We start from the raw sequence: 16188 nt of genomic DNA, 5'->3' as shown, positions 1-16188 counted from the left end.
CCTGAAGAGTAAGGGTCACAGAACAGATCCCTGAGGCACACCACTGATCACCAACCTCCATGCAGAATATGACCCGTCTGCAACCACTCTTTGTATTCTGTGGCAAGCCAGTTCTGGATCCACAAAGCAAGGTCCCCTTGGATCCCATGCCTCCTTACTTTCTCAGTAAGCCTTGCATGGGTACCTTATGATCTGTAGGGTAGTATGCAAGGCAGGCCTGTATCTTGGTTCAGGTGACAATAAGCCAATTCTATTCCATTTCATGTACACTGGGCTCCAGTCTCCGGACACCGCAGTGGTTTCTGGAGTGCTGGTGATTTTGTGTGTGTTCATTTCAGCTTCTAGTGAATAAACACTTTAATTTAACCAACTGCATTTCTTGTACAAGGACATCAGCTTTGATTGTTTATCAAATCAAATCTTGGCTGTTTCAGAAAATATTCTTCTGAATTAACCCTGTCTTAACAGAGAATGGTACTTAATGCTTCCATGAGATTTCACCGTTGCCTGCTTTGTCCGGAAAAGATCTCAACTTTTCCATTCACTGCAATGTCTCTTATAGATTCAGTTATTTCAGAACGCTGAAATAAATTCCCAAGCCTCTGTCCACCTGAACTGGCTCATCTAAGAGACTCGCATGAAAGACGTCAACCCTGATGGTGTGGGAACCTCTTAGCACTCTGGACCATTAGCTTTGATTTTTCTGCTCGTTACCGGAGTTGGGTCTTGAAACTCCAGTCATCCAGCAGAGGTTAAATTGGTATTGGATACAGGGTTCAAACCTTCTTGTGTAGTAAAAGTCGGGTGTTGCTGTGGATAGCGAGGGTGACTGTCTTAAGATGCAGCTTGCTAGATCAGCTGGAAAGCTGGGCAATGCAATGCAAATGGGGTTTCATCCTGATCAGAAATTTCTCCAGATTGCAGTTCTAAATGGAATCAGAATTAGAATCAGGTTTATTATCAGTACATGGGTCATGAAATTCATTGCTTGGCAGCAGTACAATGCAATATGCAAAATAGGCATCCGTTAGTCTCATGAGACCATGGCTTTGCGCCTTAGAAGATTTCCAGGGCGCAGGACTGGGCAAGGTTGTATGGAAGACTGGCAGTTGCCCATGCTGCAAGTCTCCCCTCTCCACGCCACAGATGTTGTCCAAGGGAGGGGCATTAGGACCCATACAGCTTGGCATCGGTGTCGTCGCAGAGCAATGTGTGGTTAAGTGCCTTGCTCAAGGACACAACACGCTGCCTCAGCCAAGGCTCGAACTAGCAACCTTCAGATCACTAGACGAACGCCTTAACCACTTGGCTAACGCGCCAAAATATGTAAAGTATACTGTGTATTACCATAAGAAATACTGTTTTGTATATATTGCAAAAATGGTGAGAAAGTGTTCATGCAACATTCAGAAATCCAATGATAGAGGGGAGGAAGCTGTCCCTAAAATGTTGAGTGTATGCCTTTAGGCTGCTCTACCTCCTCCCTGATGCTGATGAGAAGAGGGTGTGTCCTCATGGTGATGAGAAGAGGGTGTGTCCTGGGTGGTGGGGTCCTCATGGTGATGAGAAGAGGGTGTGTCCTGGGTGGTGGGGTCCTCATGGTGATGAGAAGAGGGTGTGTCCTCATGGTGATCAGAAGAGGGTGGGTCCTCATGGTGATGAGAAGAAGGTGTGTCCTGGGTGGTGGGGGTCATCCTTGAGGGTTGCCACCTTTCTGAACAATCATCTGCTGGGGAGGCTCGTGCCCATGATACAACGCTCTGCAGCTTTTTCTAACTCTATGCAGTGGCCCCTCCATACCTGGCATGAGGTAATTGAGGCTGGAGTCCAACACCACCATGTCAGGCACAGTTATCACCCTTCAGCCATCAGGCTCCTGAACCAGTGTGGATAACTTTACTCACCTCAGCTCTGAACAGATTCCACAACCTATTGACTCACTTTCAAGAGCTCTTCAACTGGTGTTCTTAATGTTATTTATTTGTTTAAATTTTTATTATTATTCATTGATTTATCTTCTTTTGCACATTGGTTGTTTGTCAGTTTTGTTTATCTATAGTTTTCATTAATTCTATTGTGCTCCTGGCTCCTTCAACACTGATAGGACACTTTCTTGGCTGCATTGGTTTCAGCTTAAAGTTGCCTAATATAAAGACAACTTTAATGTTTGCAGCAATAAAAAGTACAACCCAGGCCTTGGATTCCCTAATTTGGTGTCATTCCCTGCAATGGTGAAAGAAAGTGCAGATGCATGTAGCCCTGTGGCCTACTTCTGTTCCTATTTCTGATGCGGCTTCCTGTGCTTCTCAAGTCTTGGCAGCCAGCGCCAAGTTCTGGAATTCACTCCTTCAGTTCTCTTTGTCTGTCTCCTCCAAACCTGGGTTTCCATCATTGATCATATCACTTTCTATAGAAATCTCAAACATTAGGATAATTCTCCATTTAAGTCATTTGGATCATTTCATTAGATTGATGAATGCAGAGACACGAGGCTGCAGATGTTGTAACCTGGAACAACAAAAATACAAGACGAAGGAACTCACTAGGTCGGGCTCTATCTATGGAAGGAAATGGACGAGTTAACATTTTGAGTGGTGATGAGGGCTCTCGAAATGGAAATGTCAGTGATCCATTTCCCTGCCGGATGCTGCCTGAGTGACAGGTCCCTTCAGCTTCCTGTGTGTTGTACCAAATAAAACTGTGTTTTTAGCAACACAAAATGCTGGTGGAGCTCAGCATGTCTGGCAGCAGATATAGGTGAAGTCCTGACGAAGGACCTTGGTTCGAAACATGAACTGTTTGTGTCCCTCCATAGATTCTGCCCGACCTGATGGACAGTGACAAAAGAAGGTTGCTGTGAATATGAGATGGTGAAAAGCAACGGATGGACTGGATGGAGTGAATAGCCTCCAATGTTGTGAGGAGATGTGGAAGCTAAGTTATGAGAACGAATAAGCAAAAGGTATTTCACACATGAAGAGCTGTTCTCTATAAATTGATTTTCAAAAATGCTGGAAATCTGGAACAATACATACAAAGTGGTGCAGGAACACTACAGGTTAGGCAAAGGGAAATTAACTCTGGAAGTTTCCAGCTCAGACCTCCCAGTCCTGATGAAGGGTCTTGGCCCGAAATTTCGACAGTTTATCGATGGAAGGAAACTCTGCTCGACCAGCTGATTTTCTCTGTCTGTAACAAATGTCAACAGTTTAAAAGCAGCGAGAAATGAGAAGAACCTGTGTTACTGTTTCACTTCTGTGACAGTCATCATTCTGACACTGCAGATGTAGCTATTTTAAGATCTTTCACAGCGGTGGATTTGAGTTTTGGGTCTTGCTTGATGCATGCTAAGATGTGTAACACAAAATGGAAGTTTGTAAGACAAAATGGTGTTTAATCTGCAAAGTAGGAATGTTTTGAGTATGTACAAGGGGGCCAGTCCACAGTAATATTTTAAGAAGTTGGTGCTAGTGGCAAGCGAAGATGATTCTGCCGGTGCCGGTGCCGCCTGGTACTGTCCCATGGGAAAATATTAGCGTCATTTCGTTGTTGAAGTGCGTATCTTCCCGTAGGCTGATCTAGTGCTGGAGAAGGGGAGAAGGGGGAGCCAGGGAAACGGAAAGCTGTCGGATACACCGGCAGTACATTTTGTTGATAAATACTACTGTCTTTTAATTACCATTTCATTAACTATTTTTGTTAGTTAATTTAACAATTAACTATTTTGTTCTCTAATAAAATTTATTTTATTTTGTTTGTTTCTCTAATAAAATTGTTCTCTAATTTGTACTCTAATAAAATTAATAAAATATTTTGTTCTCCAATAAAATTATTCTGATAACTTTGAATTGGTGTACAGTGCCTCCTTTGCTTGCGGATACCTCTTGCTGCTGCATGAGTAAAGGGAGACATTTCCAGTTCTGGTGAAGACCCTCGGGAAGAAAGGGAAAGGAACGGTGTGAAACACAAGATCCCCCAGACGCGAAGGGATGAGCGCGCATGCGCAGCACTGGCCGGGCCTGGGAGACGTTTCCATGGCGACGGCGGCAGAACAAAGCCGGGAGAGTGAGAATCTCTGCGTATCGAGCTGCAGGGACACTGGGGCAAGTCTCGGCCCTCTTGCCTTCCTCACCCTTGTCCTGGGTATCGACCCCACTCTTCCCGATCCCCGAGCCGCCCATTAGAGCAAGCGCCCTTGTGGCTTCTCCAAGTGCTTAGCGGTAAAGTACATTACCGCCACCAACCGAGCATCATCCAGACACTCTCTTCCACACCGTCCATTCCACAGTCACCTCCCTACTACAGTACCTCAAATAGTACTGAGCACCATCCAGACACTCTCTTCCACACCGTCCATTCCACAGTCACCTCCCTATTACAGTACCTCAAATAGTACTGAGCACCATCCAGACACTCTCTTCCACACCGTCCATTCCACAGTCACCTCCCTATTACAGTACCTCACATAGTACTGAGCATCATCCAGACACTCTCTTCCACACCGTCCATTCCACAGTCACCTCCCTACTACAGTACCTCACATAGCACTGAGCATCATCCAGACACTCTCTTCCACACCGTCCCTTTCTCATTCACGTCCCTACTACAGTACCTCACATAGTACCGAGCATCATCCAGACACTCTCTTCCACACCGTCCATTCCACAGTCACCTCCCTACTACAGTACCTCACATAGTACTGAGCACCATCCAGACACTCTCTTCCACACCGTCCATTCCACAGTCACCTCCCTACTACAGTACCTCACATAGTACTGAGCACCATCCAGACACTCTCTTCCACACCGTCCATTCCACAGTCACCTCCCTACTACAGTACCTCACATAGTACTGAGCACCATCCAGACACTCTCTTCCACACCGTCCCTTTCTCATTCACGTCCCTACGACCTCACATAGTACTGAGCACCATCCAGACACTCTCTTCCACACCGTCCCTTTCACATTCACGTCCCTACTACAGTACCTCACATAGTACCGAGCATCATCCAGACACTCTCTTCCACACCGTCCATTCCACAGTCACCTCCCTACTACAGTACCTCACATACTACTGAGCACCATCCAGATACTCTCTTCCACACCGTCCATTCCACAGTCACCTCCCTACTACAGTACCTCACATAGTACTGAGCATCATCCAAACACTCTCTTCCACACCGTCCCTTTCTCATTCACGTCCCTACTACCTCACATTGTACTGAGCACCATCCAGACACTCTCTTCCACACCGTCCCTTTCACATTCACGTCCCTACTACAGTACCTCACATAGTACCGAGCATAATCCAGACACTCTCTTCCACACCGTCCATTCCACAGTCACCTCCCTACTACAGTACCTCACATACTACTGAGCATCATCCAGACACTCTCTTCCACACCGTCCATTCCACAGTCACCTCCCTATTACAGTACCTCACATAGTACTGAGCATCATCCAGACACTCTCTTCCACACCGTCCCTTTCACAGTCACCTCCCTACTACAGTACCTCACGTAGTACTGAGCATCATCCAGACACTCTCTTCCACACCATCCCTTTCACATTCACGTCCCTACTACAGTACCTCACATAGTACTGAGCATCATCCAGACACTCTCTTCCACACCGTCCCTTTCACATTCACGTCCCTACTACAGTACCTCAGATAGTACTGAGCTTCATCCAGACACTCTCGTCCACAACATCACTTTCACATTCACGTCCCTACTACAGTACCTCATAGAGTACTGAACATCATCCAGACACTCTCTTCCACACCGTCCCTTTCACAGTCACCTCCCTACTACAGTACCTCACGTAGTACTGAGCATCATCCAGACACTCTCTTCCACACCATCCCTTTCACATTCACGTCCCTACTACAGTACCTCACGTAGTACTGAGCACCATCCAGACACTCTCTACCACACCGTCCATTAAACATTCACGTCCCTACTACAGTACCTCACATAGTACTGAGCATCATCCAGACACTCTCTTCCACACCGTCCCTTTCACATTCACGGCCCTACTACAGTACCTCACATAGTACCGAGCATCATCCAGACACTCTCTTCCGCACCGTCCCTTTCACATTCACGTCCCTACTACAGTACCTCACATAGTACTGAGCATCATCCAGACACTCTCTTCCACACCGTCCATTCCACATTCACCTCCCTACTACAGTACCTCACATAGTACTGAGCATCATCCAGACACTCTCTTCCACACCGTCCCTTTCTCATTCACGTCCCTACTACCTCACATAGTACTGAGCACCATCCAGACACTCTCTTCCACACCGTCCCTTTCACATTCACGTCCCTACTACAGTACCTCACATAGTACCGAGCATCATCCAGACACTCTCTTCCACACCGTCCATTCCACAGTCACCTCCCTACTACAGTACCTCACATACTACTGAGCACCATCCAGACACTCTCTTCCACACCGTCCATTCCACAGTCACCTCCCTACTACAGTACCTCACATAGTACTGAGCATCATCCAGACACTCTCTTCCACACCGTCCCTTTCTCATTCACGTCCCTACTACCTCACATTGTACTGAGCACCATCCAGACACTCTCTTCCACACCGTCCCTTTCACATTCACGTCCCTACTACAGTACCTCACATAGTACCGAGCATCATCCAGACACTCTCTTCCACACCGTCCATTCCACAGTCACCTCCCTACTACAGTACCTCACATACTACTGAGCATCATCCAGACACTCTCTTCCACACCGTCCATTCCACAGTCACCTCCCTATTACAGTACCTCACATAGTACTGAGCATCATCCAGACACTCTCTTCCACACCGTCCCTTTCACAGTCACCTCCCTACTACAGTACCTCACGTAGTACTGAGCATCATCCAGACACTCTCTTCCACACCATCCCTTTCACATTCACGTCCCTACTACAGTACCTCATAGAGTACTGAGCATCATCCAGACACTCTCTTCCACACCGTCCCTTTCACAGTCACCTCCCTACTACAGTACCTCACGTAGTACTGAGCATCATCCAGACACTCTCTTCCACACCATCCCTTTCACATTCACGTCCCTACTACAGTACCTCACGTAGTACTGAGCACCATCCAGACACTCTCTACCACACCGTCCATTAAACATTCACGTCCCTACTACAGTACCTCACATAGTACTGAGCATCATCCAGACACTCTCTTCCACACCGTCCCTTTCACATTCACGGCCCTACTACAGTACCTCACCTAGTACCGAGCATCATCCAGACACTCTCTTCCGCACCGTCCCTTTCACATTCACGTCCCTACTACAGTACCTCACATAGTACTGAGCATCATCCAGACACTCTCTTCCACACCGTCCATTCCACATTCACCTCCCTACTACAGTACCTCACGCAGTACTGAGCATCATCCAGACACTCTCTTCCACACCGTCCCTTTCACATTCACATCCCTACTACAGTACCTCACGTAGTACTGAGCACCATCCAGACACTCTCTTCCACACCGTCCCTTTCACATTCACGGCCCTACTACAGTACCTCACATAGTACCGAGCATCATCCAGACACTCTCTTCCGCACCGTCCCTTTCACATTCACGTCCCTACTACAGTACCTCACATAGTACTGAGCATCATCCAGACACTCTCTTCCACACCGTCCATTCCACATTCACCTCCCTACTACAGTACCTCACATAGTACTGAGCATCATCCAGACACTCTCTTCCACACCGTCCCTTTCACATTTACGTCCCTATTATCTCACATAGTACTGGGCATCATCCAGACACTCTCTTCCACACCGACCCTTTCACATTCACATCCCTACTACAGTACCTCACGTAGTACGGAGCATCATCCACACACTGTCTTCCACGCCGTCCCTTTCACATTCACGTCCCTACCCCAGTACCTCACATAGTACTGAGCATCATCCAGACACACTCTTCCACACCGTCCCTTTCACATTCACATCCCTACTACAGTACCTCACATAGTACTGAGCATCATCCAGACACTCTCTTCCACACCGTCCCTTCCACAGTCACGTCCCTACTACAGTACCTCACAAAGTACTGAGCATCATCCAGACTCTCTCTTCCACACCGTCCCTTTCACATACAGGTCCCCACTACAGTACCTCACATACTAGTGAGCATCATCCAGACACTGTCTCCAACACGGTCCCTTTCACATTCACGTCCCTACTACAGTACCTCACATCATACCGAGCATCATCCAGACACTCTCTTCCACACCGTCCCTTCCACAGTCACGTCCCTACCACAGTACCTCACATAGTACTGAGCATCATCCAGACATTCACTTCCACACCGTCCCTTTCTCATTCACGTCCCTACTACCTCACATTGTACTGAGCACCATCCAGACACTCTCTTCCACACCGTCCCTTTCACATTCACGTCCCTACTACAGTACCTCACATAGTACCGAGCATCATCCAGACACTCTCTTCCACACCGTCCATTCCACAGTCACCTCCCTACTACAGTACCTCACATACTACTGAGCACCATCCAGACACTCTCTTCCACACCGTCCATTCCACAGTCACCTCCCTACTACAGTACCTCACATAGTACTGAGCATCATCCAGACACTCTCTTCCACACCGTCCCTTTCTCATTCACGTCCCTACTACCTCACATTGTACTGAGCACCATCCAGACACTCTCTTCCACACCGTCCCTTTCACATTCACGTCCCTACTACAGTACCTCACATAGTACCGAGCATCATCCAGACACTCTCTTCCACACCGTCCATTCCACAGTCACCTCCCTACTACAGTACCTCACATACTACTGAGCATCATCCAGACACTCTCTTCCACACCGTCCATTCCACAGTCACCTCCCTACTACAGTACCTCACATAGTACTGAGCATCATCCAGACACTCTCTTCCACACCGTCCCTTTCTCATTCACGTCCCTACTACCTCACATTGTACTGAGCACCATCCAGACACTCTCTTCCACACCGTCCCTTTCACATTCACGTCCCTACTACAGTACCTCACATAGTACCGAGCATCATCCAGACACTCTCTTCCACACCGTCCATTCCACAGTCACCTCCCTACTACAGTACCTCACATACTACTGAGCATCATCCAGACACTCTCTTCCACACCGTCCATTCCACAGTCACCTCCCTATTACAGTACCTCACATAGTACTGAGCATCATCCAGACACTCTCTTCCACACCGTCCCTTTCACAGTCACCTCCCTACTACAGTACCTCACGTAGTACTGAGCATCATCCAGACACTCTCTTCCACACCATCCCTTTCACATTCACGTCCCTACTACAGTACCTCACATAGTACTGAGCATCATCCAGACACTCTCTTCCACACCGTCCCTTTCACATTCACGTCCCTACTACAGTACCTCAGATAGTACTGAGCTTCATCCAGACACTCTCTTCCACAACATCACTTTCACATTCACGTCCCTACTACAGTACCTCATAGAGTACTGAGCATCATCCAGACACTCTCTTCCACACCGGCCCTTTCACAGTCACCTCCCTACTACAGTACCTCACGTAGTACTGAGCATCATCCAGACACTCTCTTCCACACCATCCCTTTCACATTCACGTCCCTACTACAGTACCTCACGTAGTACTGAGCATCATCCAGACACTCTCTTCCACACCGTCCCTTTCACATTTACGTCCCTATTATCTCACATAGTACTGGGCATCATCCAGACACTCTCTTCCACACCGACCCTTTCACATTCACATCCCTACTACAGTACCTCACGTAGTACGGAGCATCATCCACACACTGTCTTCCACGCCGTCCCTTTCACATTCACGTCCCTACCCCAGTACCTCACATAGTACTGAGCATCATCCAGACACACTCTTCCACACCGTCCCTTTCACATTCACATCCCTACTACAGTACCTCACATAGTACTGAGCATCATCCAGACACTCTCTTCCACACCGTCCCTTCCACAGTCACGTCCCTACTACAGTACCTCACAAAGTACTGAGCATCATCCAGACTCTCTCTTCCACACCGTCCCTTTCACATACAGGTCCCCACTACAGTACCTCACATACTAGTGAGCATCATCCAGACACTGTCTCCAACACGGTCCCTTTCACATTCACGTCCCTACTACAGTACCTCACATCATACCGAGCATCATCCAGACACTCTCTTCCACACCGTCCCTTCCACAGTCACGTCCCTACCACAGTACCTCACATAGTACTGAGCATCATCCAGACATTCACTTCCACACCGTCCCTTTCACATTTACGTCCCTATTATCTCACATAGTACTGCGCATCATCCAGACACTCTCTTCCACACCGTCCCTTTCACATTCACATCCCTACTACAGTACCTCACGTAGTACGGAGCATCATCCACAAACTGTCTTCCACGCCGTCCCTTTCACATTCAGATCCCTACTGCAGTACCTCACGTAGTAGTGAGCATCATCCAGACACTCTCATCCACACCATCCCTTTCATATTCACATCCCGACTACAGTACCTCACAAAGTACTGGACATCATCCAGACACTCTCTTCCACACAGTCCCACTCACATTCACGTCCCCACTACAGTACCTCAAGTAGTACTGAGCACCATCCAGACACTCTCTTCCACACCATCCCTTTCACATTCATGTCCCTACTACAGTACCTAACAAAGTACTGAGCATCATCCAGACACTCTCTTCCACACTGTCCCTTTCACATTCACGTCCCTACTACAGTACCTCACAAAGTACTAAGCATCATCCAGACACTCTCTTCCACACCGTTCCTTTCACATTCACATCCCTACTACAGTACCTCACATAGTACCGAGCATCATCCAGACACTCTCTTCCACACCGTCCCTTTCAGATTCACGTCCCTACTACAGTACCTCACATAGTACTGAGCATCATCCAGACACTCTCTTCCACACCGTCCCTTTCACATTCACGTCCCTACTACAGTACCTCACATAGTACTGAGCATCATCCGGACACTCTCTTCCACAGCATCCCTTTCACATTCATGTCCCTTACTACAGTACCTCACATAGTACTGAGCATCATCCAGACACTCTCTTCCACACCGTCCGTTTCACATTCACGTCCCTACTACAGTCCCTCAAGTAGTACTGAGCATCATCCAGACGCTCTCTTCCACACCGTCCCTTTCACATTCACGTCCCTACTACAGCACCTCACATAGTACTGAGCATCATCCAGACACTATCTTCCACACTGTCCCTTTCACATTCACGTCTCTACTACAGTACCTCACATAGTACTGAGCATCATCCAGACATTCTCTTCCACACCGTCCATTTCACATTTACGTCCCTATTATCTCACATAGTACTGGGCATCATCCAGACACTCTCTTCCACACCGACCCTTTCACATTCATATCCCTACTACAGTACCTCACGTAGTACGGAGCATCATCCACACACTGTCTTCCACGCCGTCCCTTTCACATTCAGATCCTTACTGCAGTACCTCACGTAGTAGTGAGCATCATCCAGACACTCTCATCCACACCATCCCTTTCATATTCACATCCCGACTACAGTCCCTCACAAAGTACTGAGCATCATCCACACACTCTCTTCCACACAGTCCCTTTCACATTCACGTCCCTACTACAGTACCTCACATAGTACTGAGCATCATCCAGCCATTCTCTTCCACACCGTCCCTTTCACATTTATGTCCGTATTATCTCACATAGTACTGAGCATCATCCAGACACTCTCTTCCACACCGTCCCTTTCACATTCACATCCCTACTACAGTACCTCACGTAGTACGGAGCATCATCCACACACTGTCTTCCACGCCGTCCCTTTCACATTCAGATCCCTACTGCAGTACCTCACGTAGTAGTGAGCATCATCCAGACACTCTCTTCCACACCATCCCTTTCACATTCATGTCCCTACTACAGTATCTCACATAGTACTGACCATCATCCAGACACTCTCTTCCACACCGTCCCTTTCATATACACGTCCCTACTATCTCACAAAGTACTGAGCATCATCTAGACTCTCTCTTCCACACCGTCCCTTTCACATTCACGTCCCTAGTATAGTACCTCACATAGTACTGAGCATCATCCAGACACTCTCTTCCACACCGTCCCTTTCATATACATGTCCCTACTATCTCACAAAGTACTGAGCATCATCTAGACTCTCTCTTCCACACCGTCCCTTTCACATTCACGTCCCTAGTATAGTACCTCACATAGTACTGAGCATCATCCAGACACTCTCTTCCACACCGTCCCTTCCACATTCACATCCCTACTACAGTACCTCACATAGTACTGAGCATCATCCAGACACTCTCTTCCACACCGTCCCTTTCAGATTCATGTCCCTACTACAGTACCTAACAAAGTACTGAGCATCATCCAGACACTCTCTTCCACACCATCCCTTTCACATTCACATTCCTGCTACAGTACCTCACATACTACCGAGCATCATCCAGACACTCTCTTCCACACCGTCCATTCCACAGTCACGTCCCTACTACAGTACCTCACATAGTACTGAGCATCATCCAGATGCTCTCTTCCACACAGTCCCACTCACATTCACGTCCCCACTACAGTACCTCAAGTAGTACTGAGCATCATCCAGACACTCTCTTCCACACCATCCCTTTCACATTCATGTCCCTGCTACAGTACCTCACATAGTACTGAGCATCATCCAGACACTCTCTTCCACACCGTCCCTTTCACATTCACGTCCCTACTACAGTACCTCACATAGTACTGAGCATCATCCAGACACTCTCTTCCACACTGTCCCTTTCACATGCACGTCCCCACTACAGTACCTCACATAGTACTGAGCTTCATCCAGACACTCTCTTCCACACCGTCCCTTTCACATTCACGTCCCTACTACAGGACCTCACATAGTACCGAGCATCATCCAGAGACTCTCTTCCACACAGCCCATTCCACAGTCACATCCCAACTACAGTACCTCACATAGTACTGAGCATCATCCAGACACTCTCTTCCACACCGTCCCTTCCACATTCACATCCCTACTACAGTACCTCACATAGTACTGAGCATCATCCAGACACTCTCTTCCACACCGTCCCTTTCACATTCATGTCCCTACTACAGTACCTAACAAAGTACTGAGCATCATCCAGACACTCTCTTCCACACCATCCCTTTCACATTCACGTTCCTACTACAGTACCTCACATAGTACCGAGCATCATCCAGACACTCTCTTCCACACCGTCCCTTTCAGATTCACGTCCCTACTATCTCACATAGTACTGAGCATCATCCAGACACTCTCTTCCACACCTTCCATTCCACAGTTACGTCCCTACTACAGTACCTCACATAGTACTGAGCATCATCCAGACACTCTCTTCCACACAGTCCCACTCACATTCACGTCCCCACTACAGTACCTCAAGTAGTACTGAGCATCATCCAGACACTCTCTTCCACACCATCCCTTTCACATTCATGTCCCTGCGACAGTACCTCACATAGTACTGAGCATCATCCAGACACTCTCTTCCACACCGTCCCTTTCACATTCACGTCCCTACTACAGTACCTCACATAGTACTGAGCATCATCCAGTCACTCTCTTCCACACCGTCCCTGTCACATTTACGTCCCTACCACCTCACATTGTACTGAGCATCATCAAGACACTCTCTTCCACATCGTCCCTTTCACATTCACGTCCCTACTACAGTACCTCACATAGTACAGAGCATCATCCAGACTCTCTCTTCCACATCATCTCTTTCAAATTCACGTCCCTACTACAGTACCTCACAAAGTACTGAGCATCATCCAGACTCTCTCTTCCACACCGTCCCTTTCACATTCACGTCCCTACTACAGTACCTCACAAAGTACTGAGCATCATCCAGACTCTCTCTTCCACACCGTCCCTTTCACATACAGGTCCCCACTACAGTACCTCACAAAGAACCGAGCATCATCCAGACACTCTCTTCCACACCGTCCCTTTCAGATTCACGTCCCTACTACCGTACCTCACATCGTACCGAGCATCATCCAGACACTATCTTCCACACCGTCCCTTTCACATTCACGTCCCTACTACAGTACCTCACATAGTACTGAGCATCATCCAGACACTCTCTTCCACACCATCTCTTTCACATTCACGTCCCTAGAAAAGCACGTCACATAGTACTGAGCATCATCCAGACACTCTCTTCCACACCGTCCCTTTCACATTCACGTCCGTACTACAGTACCTCACATAGTACCGAGCATCATCCAGACACTCTCTTCCACACCGTCCCTTGCACATTCACGTCCCTACTACAGTACCTAACACAGTACCGAGCATCATCCAGACACTCTCATCCACACCATCCCTTTCACATTCACGTCCCTACCCCAGTACCTCACATAGTACTGAGCATCATCCAGACACACTCTTCCACACCGTCCCTTTCACATTCACATCCCTACTACAGTACCTCACATAGTACTGAGCATCATCCAGACACTCTCTTCCACACCGTCCCTTCCACAGTCACGTCCCTACTACAGTACCTCACAAAGTACTGAGCATCATCCAGACTCTCTCTTCCACACCGTCCCTTTCACCTACAGGTCCCCACTACAGTACCTCACATACTAGTGAGCATCATCCAGACACTGTCTCCAACACGGTCCCTTTCACATTCACGTCCCTACTACAGTACCTCACATCATACCGAGCATCATCCAGACACTATCTTCCACACCGTCCCTTTCACATTCACGTCCTTACTGCAGTACCTCACATAGTACCGAGCATTATCCAGACACTCTCTTCCACACCGTCCCTTTCAGATTCAAGTCCCTACTACAGTACCTCACATAGTAGTGAGCATCATCAAGACACTCTCTTCCACACCGTCCCTTTCACATTCACGTCCCTACTACAGTACCTCACATCGTACTCAGCATCATCCAGACACTCTCTTCCACACCGTCCCTTTCACATTCACGTCCCTACTACAGTACCTCACTTAGTACTGAGCATCATCCAGACACTCTCTTCCACACTGTCCCTTTCACATTCACGTCCCTACAACAGTACCTCACATGGTACTGAGCATCATCCAGACACTCTCTTCCACACTGTCCCTTTCACATTCACGTCCCTACCACAGGACCTCACAAAGTACTGAGCATCATCCAGACACTCTCTTCCACACCATCTCTTTCACATTCACGTCCCTACAACAGCACGTCACATAGTACTGACCATCATCCAGACACTCTCTTCCACACCATCCCTTTCACATTCACGTCCCTACTACAGTACCTCACATAGTACTGGGCATCATCCAGACACTCTCTTCCACACCGTCCCTTTCTCATTCACGTCCCTAGTACAGTACCTCACGTAGTACTGAGCATCATCCAGACACTCTCTTCCACACCGTCCCTTGCACATTCACGTCCCTACTACGGTACCTCACACAGTACCGAGCATCATCCAGACACTCTCTTCCACACCATCCCTTTCATATTCACGTCCCTACTACAGTACCTTACATAGTACCGAGCATCATCCAGACACTCTCTGGCACACAGTCCCTTTAACATTCACGTCCCTACCACCTCACATAGTACTGAGCATCATCAAGACACTCTCTTCCACATCGTCCCTTTGACATTCACGTCACCACTACCCCACATAGTACTGAGCATCATCCAGACACTCTCTTCCACACCGTCCCTTTCACATTCACATCCCTACTACATACCTCACAAAGTACTGAGCATCATCGAGACACTCTCTTCAACACCTTCCCTTTCACATTCACATCCCTACTACAGTACCTCACAAAGTACTGAGCATCATCCAGACACTCTCTTCCACACCGTCCCTTGCACATTCACGTCCCTACTACGGTACCTCACACAGTACCGAGCATCATCCAGACACTCTCTTCCACACCATCCCTTTCACATTCACATCCCTTCTACAGTACCTCACATCGTACCGAGCATCATCCAGACACTATCTTCCACACCGTCCCTTTCACATTCACGTCCCTACTACAGTACCTCACGTAGTACTGAGCATCATCCAGACACTCTCTTCC

The sequence above is a fragment of the Mobula birostris genome, unplaced genomic scaffold (assembly GCF_030028105.1).
Source record: "Mobula birostris isolate sMobBir1 unplaced genomic scaffold, sMobBir1.hap1 scaffold_1443, whole genome shotgun sequence".
NCBI lineage: Eukaryota > Metazoa > Chordata > Chondrichthyes > Myliobatiformes > Myliobatidae > Mobula > Mobula birostris.
This window is presented reverse-complemented; position numbering follows the sequence as displayed.